General features: G+C 42.4%; 2 long non-coding RNA genes across 4 annotated transcripts; one reads left to right on the top strand and one right to left on the bottom strand.

Moving 5' to 3' along the window:
- The first annotated feature begins 1,058 nt into the window (after nt 1-1,058).
- Nucleotides 1,059-17,307, top strand: LOC144995459 (uncharacterized). 2 transcript variants are annotated; one of them, XR_013658984.1, is made up of 7 exons: nt 1,060-2,647; nt 4,348-5,439; nt 13,730-13,812; nt 14,110-14,186; nt 14,534-14,645; nt 16,177-16,440; nt 16,871-17,307. It is a non-coding gene; the product is annotated as an uncharacterized LOC144995459 (long non-coding RNA). The 2 variants fall into 2 exon arrangements; XR_013658985.1 differs by lacking the exon at nt 13,730-13,812 and having other exon boundaries at nt 1,059-2,647.
- On the bottom strand, nt 1,087-25,644 carry LOC144995460 (uncharacterized). Of its 2 annotated transcripts, XR_013658987.1 has the most exons (6): nt 24,788-25,635; nt 24,393-24,503; nt 24,130-24,177; nt 23,013-23,155; nt 18,676-18,794; nt 1,087-18,506 (listed from the first exon to the last, which is right to left on the bottom strand). It is a non-coding gene; the product is annotated as an uncharacterized LOC144995460 (long non-coding RNA). The 2 variants fall into 2 exon arrangements; XR_013658986.1 differs by having other exon boundaries at nt 18,676-23,155; nt 24,788-25,644.
- Nucleotides 25,645-27,236: the final 1,592 nt, after the last annotated feature.

Below are 27,236 nucleotides of genomic sequence, written 5' to 3' on the forward strand. Positions count from 1 at the left end.
ACAAAAACATCATAAAGAACATTTTTGATTCAAGACTTTAGGGCTTGTAGAAATGTTTTCAATGTAAAACTAGTTTGTCATGAGTAAATAAACTCACTTATGCTAAATAAACTAAAGTAAACCTTTTTTTCTTTCTTCCAAATAGGACTTTTTTCCATAAACCTGAACCAGAATGGAGAATCCTGGATGGGTCCGTCTGCTGGATGGTCTCCACAAACAGAAAAATGTGAGTGGATGGATCACCACTGACTGACATGGAAGTTTGATTTTCTGTGACAATCTTACAGAATTTGTATTTATTTATTTACTGAACTGTGTTTAAAGGTAGAAGCAACACAGACTAAACTAGAAATTCAGATTCTTGAGAGAAATTGGGTCCAATTGTTTCAATTGATGCTTTAATGAATCAGTCAGAACTTGCTGCTGCTAGAGTGAAGCATGAAGCACTAAAGAGGATTTCACACACAATACAAGCTGGCAGTGACCCCCCTCCCATTGTTGCTGCATGGATTTTGGCCCCTCCTCTCTCTGTTGTGTTTGTACCTAGACATGTAGAACCCTTGGTAGGGGCGGGGGGCTGACATGACTGCCACCAAACAGGTGATGTCCTCTCAATGCCTACCTGCTGATTTCAACTGCACCCTACACACACACAGACACTGAAGGAGGAGGGTTTGGGGAAGAGAAGGAGGGAGTTAAAATTGTGTGCCCTGTCTAGGCTACCCCACCTTGGTGGAACACAGCCTGGGTATATAGATAGGTTCCCATGGTAACCTCTAATCTGGAGGAGTGGCTACAGCAGATGATGGAAAAACCTCAGACATGTCAGTCCAGAAAAGGCAGTGCTAGGAACAGCTAAGATGCTGTGCAGGACCCTCAAGCTCCCAGGCCTCTGGGAGAGAACCCCAGCTTGAAAAAAGAAACTAACTTGGATTGGACATGCATGCAACCTCTGATATATGTAGTTTTACAAATATAAATAATTAAAAATAAGCAGCTGTGGCAAAGAAAAATCAGTAATTACATTTTTCTAAAATAATACAGAGACCCAAAACAGAACCAGGAATATATTCAGACAAAAGACACTTTTCCATCATAAATTCTTTTAATATTCCATCAAAATCATGAGAAAATACAGAAAAATGTTCCAAACATTGACTTCCCTTTCTAGATGTAACTTTTCAGTTGACTTTGTGGAAGCTGTTTGTTATTTGCTACAGACCAAACCTGAGTCTGAACTGCTGCTCTAAGTTAGCTCGTTTTCATGTCATTTATTACAGTTTCCTGTTTATCTGAGTCATTTTAACTGATATTTAAATGAGATGAAGTTGTTGACAGATGACACCTTCATTTCTCTGAACAATTCACCAGAAACTAAAATACAACCTTCCTTTAAGCCAGGGGTGTCAAACTCATTTTGGTTCGGGGGCCACATTCAACCCATCTGATCTCAAGTGGGCCGGACCAGTAGCGTAAAGGCAAAATAACAGCTTTATTCTTGTTTTTTTACCCAATTGAAAAAGATGCCTCAACCAACATGGTAGCCTAATCATTTCTTATTACACATTCATTCACAGAGGTCAATGGATCTTAAATGAAATTAATTTCACTTTAAAAAATATTGGTTTGTTCAATTTACTACAGACTGAATATTTTAAATGTGATACTGAAGCAATCCTGATAATAAATTCAAGAGGGGCTACAAAAAAAAAAGAAACATCTTCCTAAAATGTAAACGTCCAAACGATGACAAAATTACACTAAATTAAACTTGCAAACATTTGTGAACATAAGAGTTTGGAGTTATCCTCCTTGCAGAAACACATTTACTGTCATTCAAGTGTGCAAAACACAATGAAATGTCCATTATTATTATAGGAATCTTTTCCTGCCGTCTTCCTGACCTTTGATGGAGCGCCATCAGTGACCAAAATTACTTCATGTGACCAGTTCACTTCAACATCGTCCAGCACAGTAACTAGAGAGCTGACTATGTCATCAGCTGTTGTTGTGTCCATCAACTCCAGAAACTCCACTGTGACGTCTCTTCATCATCTCTAATAAATATGCACAGCTGTACATATCTGTGATGTTGGTGCTTTCATCAATAGTGACTGAAAATACAATAAATGACTGGATTCCTTCATATGGCTGCCCATGTTTCCTCAGAGATGTTGGATCTGATCGTAATTCTTGACAGACTCGTGTTTAAGGTCGACTGCTTTTTGGGAACAAGACTTCTGCAGCCTTCAGCATTTTTCAATAAGTTCACCATCAGAAAATGATTCGGATGTTTGCTCCAACTTGTCTGCAATAAGGTAGCTAGCTTTCACTGCTCCATCACTGACGTCACGGCTGCAGTAAATCCAGATGCTTATTTATGGGTCCAGCTAATAGTTGCTAAATCTTCTTTTTTCTTAACTGCAAATGGTGAAACTTTTCTTTGTGGTGCTGAATGTTATATTCTTGGAGAACCTGTTGATGACATACCAAGCTTGCAGGTTTGCATTCAGCTCCGTGAACAAATAAAAAGCTTTCCATTTTCCTGGAAAGCTCAGGACTTCACTTCAACCTTTTTTTTCTTTTTGACAACATTTTGGTCATTAGGGTGTCACTACTGATCATTCTTCAGTGGTGAGGCTCACAGGTATGAGGTTCCATTTGTGCCAAAAATATCAAAATGTGTTTTTGCGTCTACTGTTATGTCTTTGGTCCATTGTCTATGTCCACTGATCGTGTTTTTGCGTCCACTGTCTATGCTTTGGGCTCATTGTCTATGTCTATTGAACGAGTTCATTTTACATTGGTTCATGTCTATGTATTACTAAGCAATATCTTCTGCATGCCCATGATTCTTTGATTATTACTTTGTATTAACTTTGTGATGTATATGCTTGCTTTATCCTTAAACTTTATCTTTGTCATTGTCCTTATCCCATGTCGTCTAACTACGGCGTCAGGAAGATCCTTAGCAACCGTTGCTAGTGTCGTTTGCTACGTCGTCTCGCCATGTCGTCAGGAAGATCCTTAGCAACCGTTGCTAGTGTCGTCTGCTACGTCGTTTCACGTGTCGTCAGGAAGATCCTTAGCAACCGTTGCTAGTGTCGTTTGCTACGTTCTTTCACCATGTCGTGTCCTTAGATCTTGCTGTATTTCAAATTTTGCAAAGGTCGTCAGAGAAGTCTTTTGTACGGTCGATAAATTGTTTCCCGTATTATCACGGAACAAAACACTTTAAAAAAAAAAAAACCTTTATTGACAATCCTGCAAACGCGCACTGCCAGAAAGGGGGGGGGGTGCAGCGTACAACGGTTTCACGTTCCCGTTTAAAGTTATTTAGAGTATGGCTTTAATTTAATCTTGTGATGAAACTATTATTTCAAATTATTTTGAAAAATGACTGATCTTTATAAAATATGTTGTTACAAATCTGATGGATAAACGAGGATCAGACGGGCTAATAAGAGCCTTATGTGGTCCCGAGTGCGCCATCTCATGGTCACATAAATAGATTAAAAAGAAAAGCTCAAAAACCAGTCAGTTTTTGACTGTTATATTCATAATTAGTGACTCGACCCACTAAAATTTGAGAAGGTAACTCATCAAAGATATTTTAAAGGCCTCCTTGCAAGGCCCCCGTAAATCGTTCAGCGGCAAAAAAATAAATATTGCCATGGACTAATGACTTGAGGGTTTATTTCTGAACAAATACATTAAATCAACACCAATGTGTTTGTAATTTTATTATTAATAAATCAACCACGTTTTTCATGATCAGAACACAGCACATTCATAAATAGTCTTCGTAAAATGTTCATATTTATTATGTGTCATTCTCCGCGTTAAATAGAAGTAGTTCGCCTCCAGATCAGGTGGTGGCGGTAATGCGCCACTTTGTTTTCGTTTCAAGCGTTGTATGCAAGCCCCCCCCCCCCCCCCCCTTTCTGGCAATACGCGTTTGAGGGAATATCAAAATAAAGTTCATCTTAAAAACGTGTTGTCATGGTTAACCCTGACGTCTGCTTTGATAAACATTTCTTTTTCGTTCCGTGGTAGTAAAGGAAAAAATTTACCGGCCTTACAAAGGACTTTTCTGACGACTTTGGCAAAATTTGAAAAACGAGAACATCTAACGACAAAACACGGGGAAACGTCGTAGCTAACGACAGCAGCAAACACCCTAGCTAACGACAGTAGCTAACGACAATAGCTATCGACAGTAGCTATCGACAGTAGCTATCGACAGTAGCAACGGTTGCTAAGTCCTGACGACAAAGTGGGACGACCAAAGACATAGACAGTGGACACAAAAACAGATTTTTGGCACAAATGGAACCTCATACACAGGGAACCAAACTACTGCCTACCCAGACACAGAGCTGTTAGGTTTCGTTTTTGGCACATGCAGAGTTATGTTGTTCCTTTGCTCCCCCTGGTGGCGGAATTGCGCATTTCGGTTATTTCTTTAAAAAATCATAACTCGCCACAGGAATGGACTAGAAACTTGCTTTCTTTTTTAAACATTCTTGTGATTTTTACTCTTCATGTGTGGGCCGAACTAAAGCACCTGGCGCATGGAAGTGCCGTATGTTTGACACCCCTGCTCTAAGCACTATTTTGTAGAAGTAAACACAAAGAAGTAGAAAAGATAAAACATGTTTGTAGTTACATTACTAAACAGTTAAATCTATGAACAGCTCAGGAACAGAAAGATTCAGAATTGTTTTTCTCACAGATCCAGTTTTTGTAGTTTCCTACATACAGTTGTTTCCATTTCCCGTCAGCATTTAAGGACACTGCATTGCTATGGAGTCAATTCAGTCTCAATAATCAGAAATGCACACAACATATTTCACAAATACACACGCTCTGATTCACAAATGTCATTTTATGCAAACGTGAAAAATAAATTCGGAAATACACACCCTGTGTTTCACAAACACACAGATTGTGTTTCACACATGCACACTAAATGTTTTACAAATGCACAATAAGTGTTTCTCACAAATGTGCACACTGTTTTTCACAAAAACATTTTAGAAATTCACAATAAATGTATCAGAAATGCACAGTAAGTGTTTCACAAACATGATTTTTAGGTACACATGTGATGTGAACTCACAGATCATTCGAATTGCAGACTGTGCATTCGAAATCCCGTTCTCGTTTGTGAATCTCCCCGTGTGTGTGAGAGATTTTTCTACGGTGAATATTGAGACTCATCTGACGGAGCGGGTCGACTAATCTCACCATTGGCTAGTGAATCTGTCAATCAAACTCATCGGCAAAGCAGGCGGCTTCGCCTTTAGCCAATCGAATGGCCCCTTACACTCCTCACTTTCAAAGTGACGAGGGAGGGAGCTGTTCAGCACAGCAGTTGAAAGGACGCGGGCGGCAAACATGGCGGAGAGGTCTTCTGAACGGGATCAGTCTCAGCCCGTAAGTAATGCATTTATTTGATCATTCCCTCGTTGTACGTCCTGTAATGTTATTGAATTCTAAGTTGAAGCGTTCTCCTTTGCCAAGTGACATGTGTGAATGCTTTATGAACACTGCAGCCGAGTCGTTTGCAGAGTACCCCCACCGCAAATTAGCTTAGCTTTGTTTTGCTTAGCCTGTGCAAGTTGTGTCTGCCTTTGAGTGAAGTTCAAGCCGGTGTCGGTTCAAGCTAGCGTCTATAGCCAATGATCTATAATAATAATAATAATGGATTGGATTTCTCTGCGCTTTTCAAGACACCCAAAGCGCTTACATTATGTCCATTATTCATTCACTCCTCATTCATACTTGGTGATGGTAAGTGTTGCACACTCTTGAATGATGATAATTCAGGCGTGCATGAGTTTGTAGAACTTTCTTTAATTCGTCTTTCTTTTACAATCTTTACTCGGACCTCACGACTCTCGCCATCACACACGTGCTTCTCTCGTCACTCTCTCTCTCTCTCGCCCCCAGCGCTCACACCCAAAAAGCATCTCAGGACCTCATTTCAGGACCCCTTTAGCTGTCCAAAACTGCCTGAATCTTATAATCTGTGCGCTTTACATTCTTAAATGACATCAGATCACATGTGGTCATCTGTGGTCCCCCACACTCTCCCCTCCAAAAAGAAATGTCGTCCCGACATCGAGGAATCTTGAAGCAGTCCAATCTTTAGATAGTCCAAGGTATTTTCTGGGAGTCAATCATACAAGACACGGTGCACATTCACACTCATGAACATGGCATGCATCTCCCTCTTCACACCACGTTCCAAAAAGTAGATATCACTGGCCAGGCAATATCTGAAAGAATACTCTGCTTCATTTGCAGGTGATGTGTCTCAGATGGAAAGGTGTTAACCTATTTTAACCTTTTCACTATTTACTCAGACCCACATATATTACTATAAGCTTTACGTTCCACCATAGTACTATTGAATGTGATTATGGTCTCAGCTCTGCAGATCCACCCTAATCGGAAATAAAAAATAATAAACACTGCCTACTTACTTCAACTGTATTGTGTTTAACTGAACAGGACACAATGAACAATGTTTTTCCTTTTAACAAACAAAATATTACTATGGTCTAGTCACAAAACTTGGCTGACCTAATCTATCATATGTGAGTGTCTTAGGTGGATGTCTGTTTCTGAAAGGATATAGTTTTGCAGGAGATGACTGCCCCTCCGGGTGCTCCTCGTCTTCTTCATCAGATGATAATCCTGCTTCAGCTCCCCTCTCATCTGCTTCATCGGAGGTTGCTGCCGCCCCACCTTCATTGTCATCCGCTTCATCAGAAAATGACTCCCGCTCAGCCACTGCTTCCATCGCTGTCTCGCATTGTTCTTGCTCTTTGTCAGCTGATTCTGGTTGTATCTCCTCTTCAACAAGTCTTGGTTGATGTTCAACCTGTTCAGCTGGCTCCGCTCGGGTTGTAATGATGGCTCTCCAAGTGTTCTCATCTTCTGAATCACTGTGAGAATCTCCATTTTTTTCAGCTTCCTTTCGTCTTTTGTCTTTGTTTCGCTTTCTATTTTCTGTCTGCACTGTCTTATCAGGTTCTTTCTCAAGTGGTAGGAAGTCGCATGGCAATAACAAATTCCTATGCAAAACTCTTATCTTTCCTGAACCTTTTTCAGGATGCACAGCATAGACAGGGCTGTCTTTGTGTTTTCGTTCTGTGACCACATAGACATCTTCTTCCCAGTAAGACCTAAGCTTTCCAGGCCTACCTCTGTCTCTGAAGTTACGTACCAGCACTCTACATCCTGGCTGCAGTTCTGCCCCATGACACTTTCTGTCATACATTACTTTAGCTCTGTTTTGTTCTTTCTGCATTGTCTCTGTTGCCAACTTGTAGGCTTCCTGCATCCGCTTTCTCCATTTTCGTGCATATTCACTGTGAGAAGTGCTCTGATCCCCAGGAGTCAAACCAAACATGATGTCTACAGGTAATCTGGGACTTCTGCCAAATAAGAGGTAGTACGGCGCATATCCTGTCGCTTCACTTCGCGTACAATTATAGGCATGAACGACTTTGGCTAATGAGCTCTTCCAGTCCGACTTGGCTTGTTCTGTTAAGTTCCGCAGCATAGACAGGAGCGTCCTGTTAAATCTCTCCGCTTGACCATTGCCTGCAGCATGATATGGTGTTGTGCGAGAACCTTGGATTCCACTGTACTTTTCAAGCTCAGAGAACAGTCTGTTGTCAAACTCCTTGCCTTGATCATGGTGCAATTTGGTTGGAAATCCAAACTTGAGAGCAAAATCCCCAAAAATCTTGTCAGCAGCTGTTTTTGCTGATTTATTTGTGCATGCATACGCCTGGGCGAAACGGGTAAAATGATCAATGACCACCAAGATGTACTCGTAGCCTCCTTTGCAACTCTCTAAGTGCAAATAGTCAATCGAAACCATCTCAAATGGGTATGTAGTGACTATGTTAACAAGTGGAGCTCTTGTTGGCTTGTTTGGTCGTTTCCTCTTTAGGCAGCTACAGACCTTTGTCACATAGTGATCTGTGTCTCTCTTCATAAAAGGCCAATAGAACCTGTCACGGATTAATCCAAGTGTTCTTTCCACCCCCAAGTGCCCCATTTCTTCATGTAATTCCTTAAAGACCACTTGATGGAATACCTTAGGTAGCACGAGTTGAACTTTAGTGGCTGACTTTCTGTACAGGATGCCGTCTTCATCAACAAACAACTTTTTCATCTCTCGTGTTAACACAGAGATATCATCCCGCCAGTTTCTCTTATTAAAACGAGGCCACTGTCCTTTCACAACATAGTTTTTCACTTTGCCAATCACTGGATCTTCTTCTTGTGCTTTTTTTATAGTTTGTAGTGAAATTTCTGCCACTGATCTCAATGCTTTCTCATACTCTCCATCACTACATGCTGTTGTGATTGTTGCAGAACACAACCATGGCTCCCACTCTTGCGATTTCAATTGCACTGCCTGTGTAATTGACGTAAGTGTTTCTGGGTCCATTTCTTGTGAGCATTTGAGCATGTATGTTTCCATGTCAAGTGGCATCCTTGAGAGGCCATCTGCATCTCCATTAACTTTTCCGGGCCGATATTTTATCGAAAAGTTGAAATCAGCTAATTCTGCGATCCATCTGTGTGTGGTAGCATTTAGTTTTGCTGTGGTTAACACATAAGTTAAGGGATTGTTATCCGTATAAACAACAAATGATGGTGCATAGTACAGATACTCCCTAAACCTGTCACAAATTGCCCATTTCATTGCTAGAAACTCTAGCTTTCCAGAGTGCAGGTAGTAATTTTTCTCTGGAGCCGTTAGCGTTCTTGAGCCGTAACCGATGACAACCAGTTTTCCATGCTGCCTTTGGTACAATACTGCACCAAGACCTTCCTGAGAGGCGTCGCAGTGCAATATAAACGGGCTCTCAAAATCTGGATATCCTAGTAAAGGGGGACAAACCAGGTATTCGATTAGTTCACACAGCACATCTTGATGTTGCCTGGACCAATTAATTGGTGTGCTCGATAGTAACTGCTCAGCTTTGTTCCGTTTCCCTTTTTTCTGATTTGAGATCGCGCGTTTAATCTCACTGGAAGTTTTCCTGTCAATGGTCATCAAACTATACAGTGGCTTTGCAATGCGTGAAAAGTTTGGAATGTAAGGGCGATAATATGACAAAAAGCCCAACATTTTTCTTAGGTCACCCACTGTCTTTGGTTTGCGGTCTTTGAGAGCTAGCACAGGTGCAACTTCAGCTGGATCCATGCAGTAGCCATCTTTGGTTACGATCTTTCCCAGAAACTTCACTCGATCTCTAAATATTTCACATTTGGTCGGCTTTAGCTTAACACCGTGTGCCTGATACCGACGCAGCACCTCTCTCACCTCATTCAGATGGTCTTCAAATGATTTACTATGAACTAGATTATCATCGAGGTATGGTTGGCATGATTCATCCCTAAGTCCCAAAAGACACTCTTCCATACTGCGCTGGAACTCTGCTGGTGCTGAGGATAGACCAAAGGGGATCCTAACCCACTCATATAGTCCCCAAGGTGTAATAAAGGCTGTGAGTGGTCTACTATTCTCCTCTAGGAAGCCCTGATGGTATGCCTTTCCTTGATCCAAAACTGAGAACCATGCACTTCCACTCAAGTTGTTTAAAATATCCTGCACTCGAGGAATGGGATGACGGTCTGGTATCAGCTTCTGGTTCAGCTCGCGATAGTCCACACACAGACGCAAGCCTCCATCCTTTTTACGAACACAGACAATGGGTGATGAATAAGGAGATCTAGATTTCTGGATCCATCCTCTATTCAATAGGTCCTCCAAATACTCTTTCACCTCTTTCAGCAGTGGCTTCGGTATTGAAGTGTATGTACGCTTCACTGGTGTTGTGTCCTTCAGCCTGATCTTTAGCTGCAAGGAAGGTATACATCCTACATCACTGTCATCTCTGGAGAATGCATTACACTCTTCTCGAAGCATTTGTTTCACTTTTTCTTGTTGGTCTGAGGTCAAGTGGTCTATAGTAACTGGAGGATCCCACAACTCACTTTTATCTAGTTCGGGCTGTCTTTGCTCACCTGTGACACTTTCCAGGATGTCAGTATCACCATCTTTCACCTTGTTAGTAGCTCCTATGGTCTGTTCACTTGAGCTGACTGGTCTTACAGCTACTGGATAAACTGCTTTCACTTGCTGCAGTCGTCCCAACACTGTGCGAGGCACGATTGTAATATCACGACTACTGTTGTTAGTTACCGGAATTGTCAATTTCGAATGATTTCCTCTTTGCAAAACAACCACTGTCTCGTTTATGCTCAGACCCTCAGGCCAATTACAAGTGCTCTCAGGTTCAAAAAGCACATCCTGTTTTGAGGAAAGTGGACCTGTTCTGACAAAACACCTGATCTCTCTGGTCTGACCTGGAGGAACAGTAGTTTTTAAACCTCCGACCTTGACCACGCCCTCCCTGTCGATTTGGTCACTATGTTTCACAATCTGAATCAGCATTCTGGCTTGTTTGCAAGTGATAGAGAATGCTTCCCTAACTGCCCTGCTTGTCACCTCCGGTTGTTGCTCCATTCCATTCTTAATCAGTAGCTCAATTACATTGTAGCCTATGATTGGGGGTTCAGCAACTCCAGGCTCGCTAGACACCAGAACTGGCACAAGTAACTCTATTTGTGGTTGGGTCTCCGCTCTAAGCCTGAACTTTAATTCCACCCAGCCTGCAAATGGTATAGGTGTCTGGTTTGCTGCAGTTCCAACCAGGGTCTCACCCGGCCCTAGGAGCTCTTCGGTACCATGTAACCTGACATGTGGAAGAAAAGACTTTCTCCAGCTTTCATTTATGATGGTAACTTGGGATCCCGTATCCCACAAAGCCTGTGTTAGTACCCCTTCAAAGAAACAATCCACCATGCACTTTCTTCCTATCAGAGCCTTCAGCTTCGCCTGATTTCTTAAGGACAAGTGGCTGGCATAGGTGCGTCCTACAGTTTCTTCCTGATTTCTGTCCTTATCCAACTGTGCTTCTAGCTGTTTAATTCGGTCAAAAAGCATCTCCTGCACCTTGCTATCTTCTTCTGGTAGATTTGGGGAAGCTGCCGTCTGAACATTTACTTTCATCCTATCTGTTTTCTCTGCCTCTGCTCTGCAGCCTCTAGAGAAATGCCCTGAGTGCCCGCATTTAAAACAGTGTTCACATTGGTCAGCCTTGCCCTGTTCTCTGCAAACTCGACATCCTCTCCTAACACCCCTTCTTACTCTTTGAACTGGCTGAGGGTTAGATAAGCTTCTCTTAATTTCTGAAATCTCTTCTCTGAGCAACCTAACTGTTTCAACAAGCTCTGACTCACCAGCACTGGTTACAGCCGCCGCCGGTCTGCGGTTTTTAGGTTTCACCACCTCAGTTGTCTGTTCCTGCACCTTCACTCGGGCATCAGTGACACCTTGGCTCTGCTGACTATTCAGGTTTTCAGACTGTATTTCACTTACTTTAGGGCTCCTACTGCTGATGCTCTTCCTCTGTTTCGACTGTCTTTCTGTTTCAACGCTTGCTGCTTCATTCATCTTCTCAATAAGTATTTCATCTGTCACTGTGTGATCATCAAGATAAGGCTTTAGCTGGAACTTGATATGATCACTTAACAAACCAGTACTTACTGACCTCAGGAATTTCTTCTGAATGAATTGAGCACTGTACTGAGCATCAGACCCCACTTCTTTAGATGCAAGCAACAACCTCTCTTTTAGTTCCATAGCCCTAAACAGGAAGTTCTGAGGGGACTCTCGACTGTCTTGGGTTATGTTTACTAGCTTGTGGTAGAGATCTATTGAGTTATCCTCCTTAAAATGTCCCTTTAATATGACCTTTAGTTGCGACAAGCTAAGGTCATGTTTCACTTCAAGCATATCACGAAGACTCAAGCCAGGACTGATTGACTTTACTACAGCTTCAACCACTTCAGATTCATTATGCCCTCGACTGAGGCCCCTTTCAATCTGGTGCATCAGATTTGTGTATGAGAGCTTGTCTTTTTGTCCTTTCTCGCCAATCTGCCCGCAGATTTTAAAATCTTTCCGTATGGTTACTTCCGGGAGTCTACGAGTCTGTAGGGACAACTCATTTGGGAAAACTGGCGTATTTACAGGGGATGCTCGGTCAACTTGTTCTTTTAACTTGTTAACTTCCTCCTGTAAAAGTTGGCTGCTCTGCTGAAGTTGGGTATACTTGTCTGTTAATGTGCTTTCTGCAGCTGCTGGCTGTGTGTCTAGGGTATTTTCCCTTACATCTTCATGACATGTGATTTCTTCATTACTAAGGATTTGTCAACTGTTTTCATCATCCGACGGAGGTAACAGTTTGCGACATCATCCTCTTCATCATTGATTACATTGTCCACAGATTCTGTTATTTGTTTGATTAACGCGCGCTTTGTCACAACATTTCCGAATGGGATTTTTGTCTGTGCACACACCTCTTTGAGCTGATCCAGCTGCAGGCTCCACAATCTTTGGGACACAGTCTCTGCCAAGGCTTCCAGATCCATGCTGCAGGCGAGTCTCTGACGCTGCGGGCCCCGCTGCCTTGTGCACGTGCCGCGTGCGTGATGAGCGCTCCCGTGTGTCGCTGTGCTGCGGCGGGTCTCACTTAAAGCAGGTGCGCGGCGTTAATCATCCCAGCGGTGCCTCCAATATTTGTTGCACACTCTTGAATGATGATAATTCAGGCGTGCATGAGTTTGTAGAACTTTCTTTAATTCGTCTTTCTTTTACAATCTTTACTCGGACCTCACGACTCTCGCCATCACACACGTGCTTCTCTCGTCACTCTCTCTCTCTCTCGCCCCCAGCGCTCACACCCAAAAAGCATCTCAGGACCTCATTTCAGGACCCCTTTAGCTGTCCAAAACTGCCTGAATCTTATAATCTGTGCGCTTTACATTCTTAAATGACATCAGATCACATGTGGTCATCTGTGGTCCCCCACATAAGCTACTTTCTGTAGGTTCTTAACATGATTCAGATAGAACTAAGGGGAAAACATGCCGGATTTACAGCAGCAAAGAAAGTTTAATAAAAAGTATTGATTTGGAGATGGCGATTTGTTTAAACACTGATGCTATGCTATGCTAACTAGCTAGTTGTTCCGTGTGCTGCCTTTATGTAAACGCGATCCGGGTTAAAGTTAGACACATGATTTTCACAACCCAGACTTTAAGACGGGGTGGACTGTGCAACAAAGTTAATTCATATGACATTCATGAAAACGGCATTTTTTAAATATAACAGACATGAATCCACTGTTGAATGAAAGAAGCCTCATTAAGTTTCTAACGTTAGAACCCGCATTCATTGGGATGACCAGCCCTGTGAGATTGTGTCAGAGTGACAGCCACTAAAATCCCCGTATCTTTACTTCCAATGACGTAATGACAAGAATCCCAAACATTATGTTTTTAGGCTGTTTTGTAGTCGATAAGTAGTCACAGAAAGGGTGGATGGGAGAAATCAGCTGTCAACAGTGATTAGAGTAGAAGTTACTGTAAGTATTACACACAGGCTTCCTGTGATCAGTGTCTTGTCTCTGATTTTTTTAAAGGTGTTCTTTACTACAAGCTCAAGTAATCATAGCAAGAGTGTTTTAAAAAAAATCCCCTTTCATATATTTGAAAATTATGTAATTTAAGATCAGACAGCTAAATTATCTAATCCATGTTTGTTGTGTTTTTATTTATTCTCTAGGAATTACTGAAGCGTGACAGCGTGACAATCTTTTGTTCCTCGTGCCATCAGGCAACACAACTCTCTGGCAGGGCATCTTACAAGTAATTTCTTTTAATTTTACCCACTGATTTTCCAATTATTTACCTTTTTTTTATCAATCTTTTTATTTTGTGATATTTCTATTTGTAATGCATGTGTGTTTATGTGTTTTTTTAAGATGGCCATTTTTAAAAAATTTCCTCAGGGATTATTAAATACCCTTCTATTCTATTTCATATTTTATCATCCTGTTGTATTACTGTTTTACCTGTCAATTGGGAATTTAGCATTTTTGCCCCTGTAAATATCTGTCAGTTGAAAGTATTTGTACTTGTATTCCATGTATCCTGTACCTGAAGATAGCAGACAACAACTGTGCAGACACCCACTTGGCCTTCTTCAGTGACGCTGTGAACGTGTATGGCTTACCTCTGAGGTATTCATGTTATTCATAAAGAAATATTTTATTCACATATCAGGTAGTATAAGTACTTGGTTATTTGTACAAAAATAAAATAACTTTTTTTAGACTCCTCTCTGAAAACAAAGGCAACTCTAAAACTCTTTCCCCTCATGAATAACATTTTACCCCCCCTTAACAGTCTCTCTCACCTCATTTTTTTCCCCAGTGATACATGTAACCCACTCCTGCAATTTTTTTAACCTAGAAATTCTACTTATTGGCATCATACATAAGAACATTACATTTTAAACTGATGTGTACCGTATTGGCGATGCATTTGTAATTATGTGTTTGAGACATGATTTTCATGTTATTGTCAGGGTGAGAGGAGATCACGGAGGAGAAAATGTGGGCATAGCCGAGTAAATGCTCACAGTACGTAGAACTGACACAAACGGCTTCATTGTGGGAAAAGTGTACACACAATCAACGGTGAGTTGAACCTAGTTTTAGAAGCTTTAATATATACACAGGGCTCCAGACTGCGTCCATTTGGTCGCATTTTGCGACCAAAATTTGAGAGTGTGCGACTGAATTTTACACCCAGTCGCACATGTGCTACCAGTAAATTTGCCTCCTCCACCCTCCGTATTTTTTAAACATTAAACATGAAAGGAGCACGTCAATGATCGATGAAATGAGAGATGAAATCATCAATGAGACGCGAGCGCACACGCAGGCAGACACACACACTCGCGCGAATACTCATGAGACTGGAGCACACACTCGCGTTTCATTGAGTGATGCCTGAGGCGGCCAATGCGTGTGAGAAGAATAGGGAAAGTCACTGCAAGTGGCTAAAATATGTGGAGGGGCGGGGCCTAGAGATAATCGAGCGCGCTTAAACATCCGTGGGAAGGAAACGGAGACAAATATCATCACAACCTGATATGTGCGTCTGAGCTATGAGCAAGCGAACTATTGATTCGTTTTTCCGACCTGCAGCTAGTGTACCAGTGACAGAGTGTACAGCAGGGGTCTCAAACTCGCATGAAATCGAAGCTGCAGCGAGACTGAAAGAGACCAGGAATTAGGAGTTGTCCTTAACATTCAATTTCGTTTTAATATGCCTCTCCCCCTAAGTATGAGCTGTGATATTACATCTTTTATAATTATTTTAATGTTTTGTAATGGATGTAACCTTTTTTTAATCAGTTGGTATTTTAAATTATTTTAATTGATCAGTGAACTACAAAAAACCCATCAGGACGCATGTCCCATAATGCATTGTTTTGTAGTCTGTAGGGCAGCTTTTAGTCAGTTCAATACTAAATTTCCAGCTGCGTTCGCTCTGATTGGTGTCTTGCTCCCACCCCTTTCTCGTGATATTTTTGTTTTGATTGACAGGTGATGTTGGAGCAAAAACAAAAACATACATCTCACACCAGGTGATCTGTGCAGCGTTACGTCCATCTGGGTGATCTCAAACACGCTTATTGTGCATCTTGGCTGAACCTATTTGGTGTCACCAACATGAATTTCCATCCTCTAATATTTACATACATTTAAGTATTGTTTGAAACTGTGAAATTACGAAAGGTTACTACGGTAATCACTTGTTACTAAAAACTTTTTTTTATTCTAAATGTATGGTATTTTTTTTACTATTTTTACTTAGTTGTACTGTCGTGACAGCGATGGTGATGTCAGTTTACCTTCATGTTGCATCTTCAAAAGTGCAGAATAAAATATGACACTGAATTAGAAACAGCACATTGTAATTTCTGCATCTATTATTAAAGTATTTATTTGTAATACAGTGGAAATTAGTAGATTTGGTTAGAATGTTGATTTACAGTATGCGCCCCTAAATTTTCTGGTCGTGCCGCTAAAACTTTCAGTTAGGGGCCACTATGCTCCTAGTGAAAAAAGTTAGTCTGGAGCCCTGATACATAAAAGTGAATGATGTATTAAAAATAAATCTGACAATATAATATTTCTTTTTGCTTTTTTCCAAATACAGGATTGAGCTCCTCTGGTGTGATGTCTTCGTGAGTGTTACTGGTTTATATTACAACATCCTGCACTCTCCTGAGGACCAAGACTTGCTCAATATCAGTCACATCACGTATTCTGCTGCCATTACATTTTTCTACCACGCATTCAAGCCAGTTTGGATGTCTTTAGTGACGCGTGGGACAGCCATCCAATCAGGACGGAGCAAAGCATGACACCAAATCAGCTGTGGCAGTTGGGCTTGACCCACAACCCTGTTTCTGATCCCCGGGTAAATGCTTTATTTAATCTCACTGTACTGGACAACTGATTTGTGTGCAGTTTGACTAAAGTGGAAAGTATCAAGAAGAGTATCATGAAATCATAATGACTACAGTGAATTTTCATCGAAAATGAATGAAAAGGATTATTGTTGTGTGGTGCAAACAATTTCCCTAAATTGTTTGTTTGTAGGAAGAATAGCACATCTCCAAGTTCAAAATGCATCACAATGCATGGCCTTATGAGCCATCAGCTGTACTAATCTCACTACTTTGTTAAGGTTCACTTATTTGCAAATTATAAACAGTTATGGAGATATGAGGTCTGCCTGCAAGCAACAATATAAGTTATTATTAGTCGGTCACTGTTCCTACATAATCTAAAACACAAAAAAAACAGTGCTGTTCATAAACAGTTTTTTTTTTTTTTTTTTTTGTCAGGGTATGCTGGTTCCAGAGATTGAATGGGAGGAGAGTGGATCCATGACTGAACCTCATCCTGGGATCAATGTCCTGGTATGGGACAGTCCTCTTTTGGGTCCACAAATGTTGGAACTGCAAGACGACATCAATCCATTGTGGAATTCAGACCGTTTGGGAGTGGACCTATATCTTTACTGTCCCGTTTGTTTAGAACTTAATTTAGGCGACATAATTACATACAGAAGAAGAGAGACTGAGGGGAGGAAGACAGAGTTCAAATCAATGCTGCTGTAATGTTCAAGGGACTTCATTGTATGTAAGGATGTTATGAAAATTAGTTCCAGTTTAAATAAAATTCAAATCAGTAGAGATCCCACATTTGCTTAAATTTTGATGTTTTAATCTGTCCATGTTTTCTCTGAATTTTACTCTGCAATAAAGGGTGAATGTTTGCACTTTGTTGTTCTATGACCATCTTTTGTTGTGTAGTATTTAACCAGCTATAAAACCCAGAGAGATGAGGATCGTTTTTGCAAGGGTGACCTGGCCAAGAGGTGTATATGTATATGGTTACAATATAAAATCAATGACATTTGAGTTATTAAAAAAATAAAATTAAGGTCAAGCAAAGTGACTTTGGGCTGAGCAGGGGAGGTGTATATTGGGCGTCTGTGATTGACAGTGAGATGAACTTGAGGTAATGTAGTCCCACTGCGTGGTACGGAGCAAAGTGATGCCAGTTTCTCCACAAAACCTGTGGAAGTTGAAGATTTTTCTCCTCCACCTTCATATGATCAAAACCGTGTCTGAGTGTTGAAATGACGCTAGCATGAAAGCTAAGAGAATAACGTACAAACAATCCCGAGTGAAACGTTCATTGTAAATCTCATGAACAGTACAGAGTTCGATGGATTCTGTCAACTGCATTCAACCACTGTTGCCTTGCTTTTAGGTCCACTGAAAAGTTGCACAAGCCAGTAATTTTTGACAACCGAAGGCAATAAACCGACAAGCCATGCTAAGGCTAACACGCTAACGACCGACTGGTACAGAATCAAATATGGGCGGGGCTTTTGCCACCCGCAGAAAGTGTAAGGGGCCATACGATTGGCTAAAAGCGAACCCGCCTGCTTTCTCGATGAGTTTGATTGACAGATTCACTAGCCAAATGGTGACATTAGTTGACCTGCTCCGTCAGATGAGTCTCGTAGAAAAATCTCTCACACACACGGGGAGATTCACAAACGAGAACGGGATTTTGAATGCACAGTCTGCAGTTCGAATGATCTGTGAGTTCACATCACATGTGTACCTAAAAATCATGTTTGTGAAGCACCTACTGTGTATTTCTGATACATTTATTGTGAATTTCTAAAATGTTTTTTGTGAAACACAGTGTGCATATTTGTGAGAAACACTTATTGTGCATTTGTAAAACATTTAGTGTGCATTTGTGAAACACAATCTGTGTGTTTGTGAAACACAGGGTGTGTATTTCCGAATTTATTTTTCACGTTTGCATAAAATGACATTTGTGAATCAGAGCGTGTGTATTTGTGAAATATGTTGTGTGCATTTCTGATTATTGAGACTGAATTGACTCCATACATTGCCGTAGGTGTCTGGATCTTTTGGAATCCTCTCATCCCAGAACCTGTGATAAAACATTCTGTTTACCTCTGGTTTAAATTCAGTTCATAAACTGGTCTGAATTATGATGTTACAAACATTTTCTGTATTTTTTAAAGGATTTCACACATTTACAATCAGGCTCAGTCATAAAGAATGAATTTAGTAACGTTGGAAAAGAAACAAAGTCTTACGTTTCTGTCAGTGGTGATCCATCCACCCATTTCCATTCAGGTTTCTGTTTCTGTGATGACCAATCAGTAAACAGACCGATCCAGGATTCTGCTTTCTGATTCAATGTAGAAACAAACTCCTATAAACCAAAGAAAATGTTCTTTCTTAATACATTCTCTCCATCTTGGTTTCCTTTCACACTAAATGTCCAGTAAAAAAATGTCTGGTCTTTAGGATTCATCTGATCTGGATAATTGTCCTAAAAACTGAGAGAAAGTTCATCTGAGGAACAAAATCTGACTTTCGTCAAGTTTCCTGTTGTCCCGTGTGGGGTTTCCTGTTTTATTTTGAAAGTCAAACCTACCTCTCGTTCCAGACTTTCCCCTTCCTGCCTTGTCTGTTCCCCACACCTGAGTCTGCCTCATCATCCCAGATCATTCCCACCTGTGCTCCCCCTCCCCATGTATTTATAGCCTGTGTTCTTCTGCCTTGTAAGTACAAACAGGCCAGAATGGACTCAGCAGAGAGCAGTAGTTTAACATCTATTCTGCAACGCTTGGAAGCCCGCCTTTCTCAACCCCAGGGCCAGAAGGCCCTGGGGTTGAGAAAGGCTGAACCATATGGTTTAGCTCTCTACCCAAGTTCAAGACCTCCGTTCAAATTCACCCCGGACCAACCCTCCTCCAGGACATTCTGCGTCCATCCCGGTTCTTCCTACTTCCATGCCTGCCAAGTGCCTGGAAATCAAGCTCCGCGCAATCAGGAGCAGCTCTTTTTTTTTTTTTTCTTATGAGGTCTTGCCTACGGACCCTCACTGAGTGATGTTAATTCCTCGCCATTGATATGGTAATTGCCCCCAGAACCATTGCTCATTCCCCTCCGGGTATCGAACCCTGGATTCCTGCATGGTAGCCTCTCACCTTACCAACCGAGCTACCCAGCCGGTAGCTACCCAGCTCATTCCGTTGGACTTACGTCAGGGTCTTGACTCCCTGATCACTCTTGCCATCCGCAAACTAGTCTCCCGACGCGGGAGCGGATCATAAAGAGGCGGGCCTTCTCGCGGGCCCGATTCCGCGGAAAGACGAAATCTCCGCCGCTCCTCAGCCGACCCGCATCCCTTCTTCTCTGCGGAAAGCTATGAAGAACCCATGCAGGTGGGACTGACACGAATTTCAGCGGAAGAACGTCAGCGACGCCTGCAGGAGGGTCGGTGCTTCTACTGTGGGGATATCGGTCATCCCGTTTTCTCCTGTCCCATGAAAAAAGCAACAACGTTGAGTCAGATCACCGCTATGGACACATGCACACGGAGCCTCACGACAATAGTGGTAACCCACCCACGGCTTCTCTACGGCTCTCATAGCCCTCATTGACTCCGGGGCTGATTTCAACCTAATGGACTGGAAGCTGGCAGACGGCTTAGGTCTTAAGCCACAGCCTCTAGAGTCTAAACAGACCCATCCAGGCCCGGGGGCTTCATGGGAGGGGCCTCTTTAATATCACTCATGTTTCAGAACCTCTCAAACTGTCCATAGATAACCATACAGAAGTCATGTCTTTCCACCTGTTTGAGGGCTCCTCTGTGAAGCTGGTTCTGGGATTTCCTTGGCTGTGAGAGCACAGTCCCTGGGTGGACTGGGCGACTGGAAAGATACTGGAGTGGGGGCCAGAATGTGCCAGACAAAACATTCCCCATCCCGGAGGTAAACGAACCGCCATAAACAATGACCCTGTCCCTGTTCGTCCTGCTTCAGGTCCAGAGGCCCCAGACCTAAGCACGATACCCTCCTGTTACCATCATCTGGCCGAGGTATTCAATAAGTCCCGGGCTCTGAGCCTTCCACCCCATCGCCCCTATGACTGCGCCATCGACCTGGTTCCGGAATCCATCATTCCTAAAGGACACCTGTAACTGCTTTGGAACGCCAGGCACTTAATAAATACATCGATGAAACTCTGGCAGCGGGTCTCATTCGTCCTTCCTCATCCGCAGCGGGCACCAGGTTCTTCTTTGTCGGGGAAAGAAGATGGGACTCTTCTACCCTGCATAGATTACAGCGCGCTCAACAACATAATCGTCAAAAACAAATATCCATTGCCGCTTATGTCCTCTGTTTTTGACCAGCTCTAGCAGGCCAGGATGTTCACTAACCTCGATCTCCGTAACGCATATCATTTGGTCAGGATCAGAGAGGGGGACGAGTGGAAAACAGGGTTCAATACACCAAGAGGCCACTATGAACACCTGGTCATGCCCTTTTTTGGACTCACTAACGCCCCCGCCGTTTTTCAGGCCATGATCAATAATGTGCTCCGGGACTTCTTGGATCATTTCGTATGTTTATTAGGATGACATCCTGATTTACTCCCCGGACCTGGACTCTCATGTCTCCCATGTCGTTGGCGTCCTCCAGCGACTTCTGGATAACCACCTTTACGTCAAAGCCGAAAAGAGTGAGTTCCACGTCTCAACCGTCGCCTTCCTAGGTTTTGTTGTGTCAGCAGGGGCGGTAAAGATGGATCCAGCCAAGGTCAGCGGGGTGAATGACTGGCTGACACCTGACAGCCGTAAGAAGCTTTCCTGCTTGTTCAGTCAGTGCCAGGAACAAGTCTTCCACCAGTCGTCACATGGGGCTCCTACAACCTCTTCCTGTTCCTTCCAGACCGTGGGCTGACATTTCCATGGACTTGGTCACCAGCCTACCCGTCTCACGTGGACACACCACTGTTCTAACGGTCGTGGACAGGTTCTCGAAGATGGTCAGGTTCATCGTCCTGCCTAGACTGCCTTCAGCTAAAGCCACGGCTGAAATCATCATGAACCAAATTGTGAGGTACCATGGTTTCCCGAAGGACATTGTGTCGGACCGGGGGCCTCAGTTTGTGTCCCGGTTCTGAAAGGAGTTCTGTCGGCTCATCGGTGCTAAGCTGAGCTTGACCTCGGGATACCGTCCTGAATCCAATGGTCAGACTGAAGGCCTCAATCAACAGCTGGAAACCGGCCTCCGGTGCTTGGTCTCTCAGAACCCCTCGACATGGAGCAGGCACTTGATCTGGGTTGAGTATGCACACAACAGCCTGCCCACTTCGGCTACCTGCATCTTGCCTTTCAAGTGTGTTTTCAGTTACAAGCCTCCCCTGTTTGCGGCCTTGGAACCAGATGTTGCGGTTCCGTCAGTCCACGCCCTGGTCCGCCGCTGCCGTTGCATCTGTGCGGCTGCCTGGCAAGTCCTGGTTTGGCAACAGGAAAGGGTCAAGGCAGCTGCTGACCGCCGGAGGCATCCTGCCCCCACCTACCTCCCCGGTCAGAAGGTCTGGCTCTCGACCAGGGACCTCAACCTGCACGTTCCGAGTAGGAAATTGGCTCCAAGGTTTGTGGGTACGTTTCCCGTCACCAAGATCATCAACCCTGCAGCGGTTCGCCTTCGGCTGCCCCGGTCCCTCCGGGTACATCCCACGTTCCATGTCAGCAAGGTGAAGCCGGTGGTGGACAGTCCCCTGATGCCTCCCTCGGAGCCACTTCCTCCGCCCAGAATGGTGGGTGGTGGTCCGGTGTACACGGTGCAGAAGATTCTGGCTGTCCGAAAGCAGGGTCTGGGTCGCCAGTTCCTGGTGGACTGGCAGGGTTATGGCCCGGTGGAGCGGCAGTTGATTCCGGAACGCTTTATCGTGGACAGGTCGCTCCTGACGGACTTCTTTGGGTCTGGGGCTCCTGGACCGTCAGGAGTCGGTCCTTAAGGGGGGGGTTCTGTCATGTCTCATCAAGTTTCCTGTTGTCCCGTGTGGGGTTTCCTGTTTTATTTTGAAAGTCTAACCTACCTCTCATTCCAGACTTTCCCCTTCCTGCCTTGTCTGTTCCCCCACACCTGAGTCTGCCTCATCCTCCCTGATCATTCCCACCTGTGTTTCCCCTCCTCATGTATTTTTATAGCCTGTTTCCCTTTGTCCTGTGCCTGTTTGTCATATGCTATCACCTGTCAAAGCTAGCCATTCTCTTGTGTCCAAGAATTAAAACTTCCTTAAGCTCTGCATCTGAGTCCAGTCCTGTGTTCTGCCTTGTCAGATTTCTGTTCATTTAGTTTTTGCTTCTTGTTTTGTCTTCAGGGCCAACAGTCCATTTCTACTGAATCCCACTTTAGCCTATTTGGAATTGAAGACATTAGAAGTGGGAAAAAGAGTTTCTGTGTTCCATCACAACGTTTCTTTGAAATGTTGCTGAAAGACAAACATGAAATCTGAGTTGTTGAGGAGAATTTCAGCTGGAATCCATCAGCATCCAGACAACAGCAGCACACATACAGGTGGAGAATCCAAGACACAAGAAGCTGGAAGGAACTAGTGTGAACACACCCACCTGTTCCTCTTTGCTGTTCACCACCACCAGATCAGATCCTTTATTCTGACAGAAACTCCTGCTGTCCATCCAATATTTCCACTCAGTAGATTTATAGTAGCAGCTGCATCCAAATCTCTTCCATCCTTCCGGACACAGTTCACCTTTAAGGGGTGATATACAAAAATACTGCAGGGTTTACTTTCTGGTTTCATCTGTATTTTCTACTAAAACTTTCAGGTTGAGCTCAAAGATATCATCAACGTCCAGAACCAGAAGTCCTGGACCAGAACTGGAATTACCCCCCTCACTCAAAACAACTTTAGTTCAACTGGTAACCCTAACAGTTTTTTGTAAGTTGTATAATTTCTACTTCCTGAAATGATGTGAGGAACCATCTTGTCTGCAGGTTCCTCTTTCCATGGGTGCATGAAAGTTTGTGTAAATGGATGAAAGGAGTCAAATCTGTAAGAAATAGTGGTTCTAGAAGGAAACTGGAAAATCACTGAATATTAATCCAACAATTTAAACCAATGATGACCTGATTGGCAGGAAGGTATCAGGAAAGTCATTGAAACAGCTGCAGGTTTGTATCCAGGCTTTTCTCAATGCATTCTGCATCTTGTCTGCACCGTATTTCATGCTGGACTTAAGCCGGATATCAACCTTAAGTAGTCTGGATAAATTCCACCACATGCTGGACATAAGCTAACTTTAACTGTAGTCCATTCAGGAGGATCTATGAAGAGAAAAAGGTTCAGAACAAGAGTTGAAATGAAGGAAAAGGGTTCAGTATTGTGGTGTTGATGGTTCTCTAAGATTCTTATCTTAGTTTGTTATTCAGCTCCTTAACAGAATGAATCTGATCATTTGCAGTCGTGCTTTGACTACAGACAGTCTGAAAGTCTGTGTTCAATATTGGAATGATAATATTGTTTCTGATCAAATTGTTGCTTTTCTCATCACATAGACAGAGGTGGAGACACAATTGTGTTTCTGTTGGATCAAAGGTTTTCTGTCGTCACGAATGATAAAGGCGTCTCAGTCATAGTCTGGATGTCAGCAGAGAATTTTTGAACTCATTAGAAAACATGAACACAGAACAAATATGCAACATTTGGAAAAGGAGAAGTTTTACCTGAAGGTTCAGTCTGCAGGTGATTGTTTTCCAAAGACACCAGAAGATCTGTAACAGAATCACTTTGAAATGAACCAATAGAAGTTATTTCATGATTTTTACAAGATGTTGTCATGGTAACAATACAATTACTGTTAGTGTTTTTCTTCTGTATCTAAAGAAAACTGACTTGGCAAAAACAAAAACATTTAAAAACCACAAAAAGATAAAATGACCTTAAAAACTGAATATTAGATGTTAAAAATAAAATGTTGAATTCTTACAGCGAGTCATGAGTCCAGCCAGAATCAGAAAATAGAAAACTCCCAGAGAAAACTTGAAAACTCTGAAACAGTTTCTTCTCTCAGCTTGAAGATTCTTCTGCTTCTGATTTTCTAAAAAGCAGATTTAGTTTATTTCCAGAATTCTATTCAAACCGTTGTCATGCATGCTACAATTTCTTCCTGACTGAACAGTATTGCAGCAATGTCTCTTTCTAGAAGGACAAAAAGGGAAGTTCTTTATTTGAACATGATGATTATTTAGAATCTACATTTCCAAATGTCATTGTTTCACTAAATAATCCAAATATCAGAGAAATAACAGTGATTTGGTCCAAATGATTTGAGGTTGGTATGACATAATATTGTAGTATTTAGTCTGAAGTTTTTCTGCTCACCAGTTTGTTGTAATCCATGATCAGAGTGCTGCTCTTCATCATCTAACATCTCCACCTCACTTTGTTCTCTTCCATCTGGATGAAGATTTCTGCTAAATTTCACTCTCCAATCTGCTGCAGCTTCAGTTTGTGTGGACATCTTTAGAGATCAAACTAACTGAGCAGACTTCACTGTTTCCTGATGAAAGCAGTCAGCTCTGAACTGCAAACATTCAGGAAGTAGCAGCAGAACAAACTCCACTCATGTCATTCACTCTTTCATGCACTGATGCTGCAGAGAGACTCCCATTCAATTCAATACAACCACTGGAACAACTTCAACACAAACATTCAGTTACTATCAACTATATGTAATGTACATGATTTGAATAGAAATGTATCCATTTGTCTTTCAATGCTGTTTTCTTGATTTATAGACAGAATAAGTCACATTTGTGACTCAGCTTGGTGTTGTGACATGCTTCATATTAGTTGTTGAAAGCTGAGATCTCTGAGTGTTTCATTAACAAACTAAACTTTTTCCTCCGGTTGATTTTATCTGTGCTCCAGCATCTGTTTCTCAAATAAGAATATCCGGAGACTCTGAGCTGTGCTGCTCATTTCAGATGTTTCTGACTCTACAAGTTTCCTGTTCTAACAGAAAAAAGCATAATATCTGTTTAAGGTTCAGACACTTTCAGGACCGGAGGATATGAAGCAAAGTTTGTGGTATCAGGGACTGAGATCTTCTTTTAAGAACCACTTTGACAAAAATTGTGTTTCTTGTGGCATTTTTCTAACAATGGAGGACACATGTTAAGGATACAACTATTCTCCTTACAAATACAGCTAAGATCAGAAATCTATTTTCTAGGAGTGATGCTGAAAAACTCATCCATGCATTTGTTCCGTCTAGACTGGATTACTGTAACTCCGTGTCCTAAGAGTTCCTTAAGAAGTCTCCAGCTTGTTCAGAACGCAGCAGCTAGATTGTTAGCAGGAACCAGCAGAAGAGATCACATCACTCCTGTGTTAGTTTCACTTCACTGGATCCCAGTTGATTCCAGAATCCAGTTCAAGATCCTCCTGTTAACCTATAAGGCCTTACATGGAATGGCCCCGTCCTATATTAAGGACCTCATAGTCCCTTACCATCCAATCAGAACACTTCACTCACTAAATGCAGGACTGCTTGTGGTTCCTAGAATCAGTAAAAGTACGGTTGGAGGTAGAGCGTTTACCCACCAACTCCATCTGGATGAAGCTCGTCTGCAGGACTTTAAACATGTAGTTGTACAGTTAAAAAAGCTAATTCTTCTCCATGAGTTCAGGTAGTCACCTGTCTGTCCTGGGGGAGGATCCCTCCTTCAAGTGGACACCCCTGAGGTTTCTGCTTTTTTCCAGAATCCGTTTTTTTAAGAGTTTTTCCTTACAGAGAAGGAGGGTCTAAGGGCAGGGATGTTTAGTTTAGTCTGTTTAGTTACTTCAGTTTAGTATTTTCCAATTGAATTCTATGTTTTCAGGATCCTTATCATTCTAGGTTTACTTTATAGTTACCGGTACAAAGCCCATTAAGACGACTGTTGTTGTGATTTTGGGCTGTATAAATAAAACTGAATTGCATTGAATAACAAATACGTCACGGTAAACTTATCACAGACATGGGTTCACTGTCAGATGCAGTTGCTCCACGACCCTCCACGGGCTCGGACAAAATCCTGCAGCACCTGTACGGGTTGACCTCTCTATGGGTGCATGAACTGAAGCTTTATGCTGCATTTACTCCAGATGTCATTCACACATCAGGGGAGAAGAGTTTCACTGTTGAGTCAATGTGGCAGGGGGTCCACCCTGGACAGGTCACTAGCCTGTCGCAGAGCCCATGGAGCGATCGCGCCCGCTACGCTAGCCAGCCGCGCGGTGGACAGCATAGTGAGCTTGTGAGTCCATGTGGGACTGAAATTTTTGAACTGATCCCTGGACTGACAGGAGTAACGGTAAAAACCGTCACGTCCAGACGCAGGAGTGAAGGACGCTGCAGGAGAGATTCTAAATGATCCCAGAACCAGACATGGAGACTTGATTGCAGATGCCTATTTTTAATAAAACTAAATATGCAATGATAAAAACATAATAACATTTTATGTCACCTTTAATATTAAAAAATAAAGAAATATGACTTTGGCCGACTGTCAATATCTAATTAACCATCATTTCACCTCTTTATACTTAAAACAAAACTAGAATTGGAAAACTTGTTCCATCACAACATTTATTTGAAATGTTGGTGAAAGACAAAAATGAAGTCTGAGTTGTTGAGGAGTAGCAATGTGTAGCAATTGTTGCTACACGTGACTTTACACTCAATTCACAAGAACGTTTTGAAACTATCCTGTGAATTTCAAAATCGTTTCCTTTTTCATGAAAAAAACAAAGCTAATGTAAATGTGTCATAAAGAGACTTTTTGGT

The sequence above is a fragment of the Oryzias latipes genome, chromosome 11, assembly GCF_053564925.1.
Source record: "Oryzias latipes strain Hd-rR chromosome 11, Olatipes_Hd-rR_3.1".
Classification (NCBI taxonomy): domain Eukaryota; kingdom Metazoa; phylum Chordata; class Actinopteri; order Beloniformes; family Adrianichthyidae; genus Oryzias; species Oryzias latipes.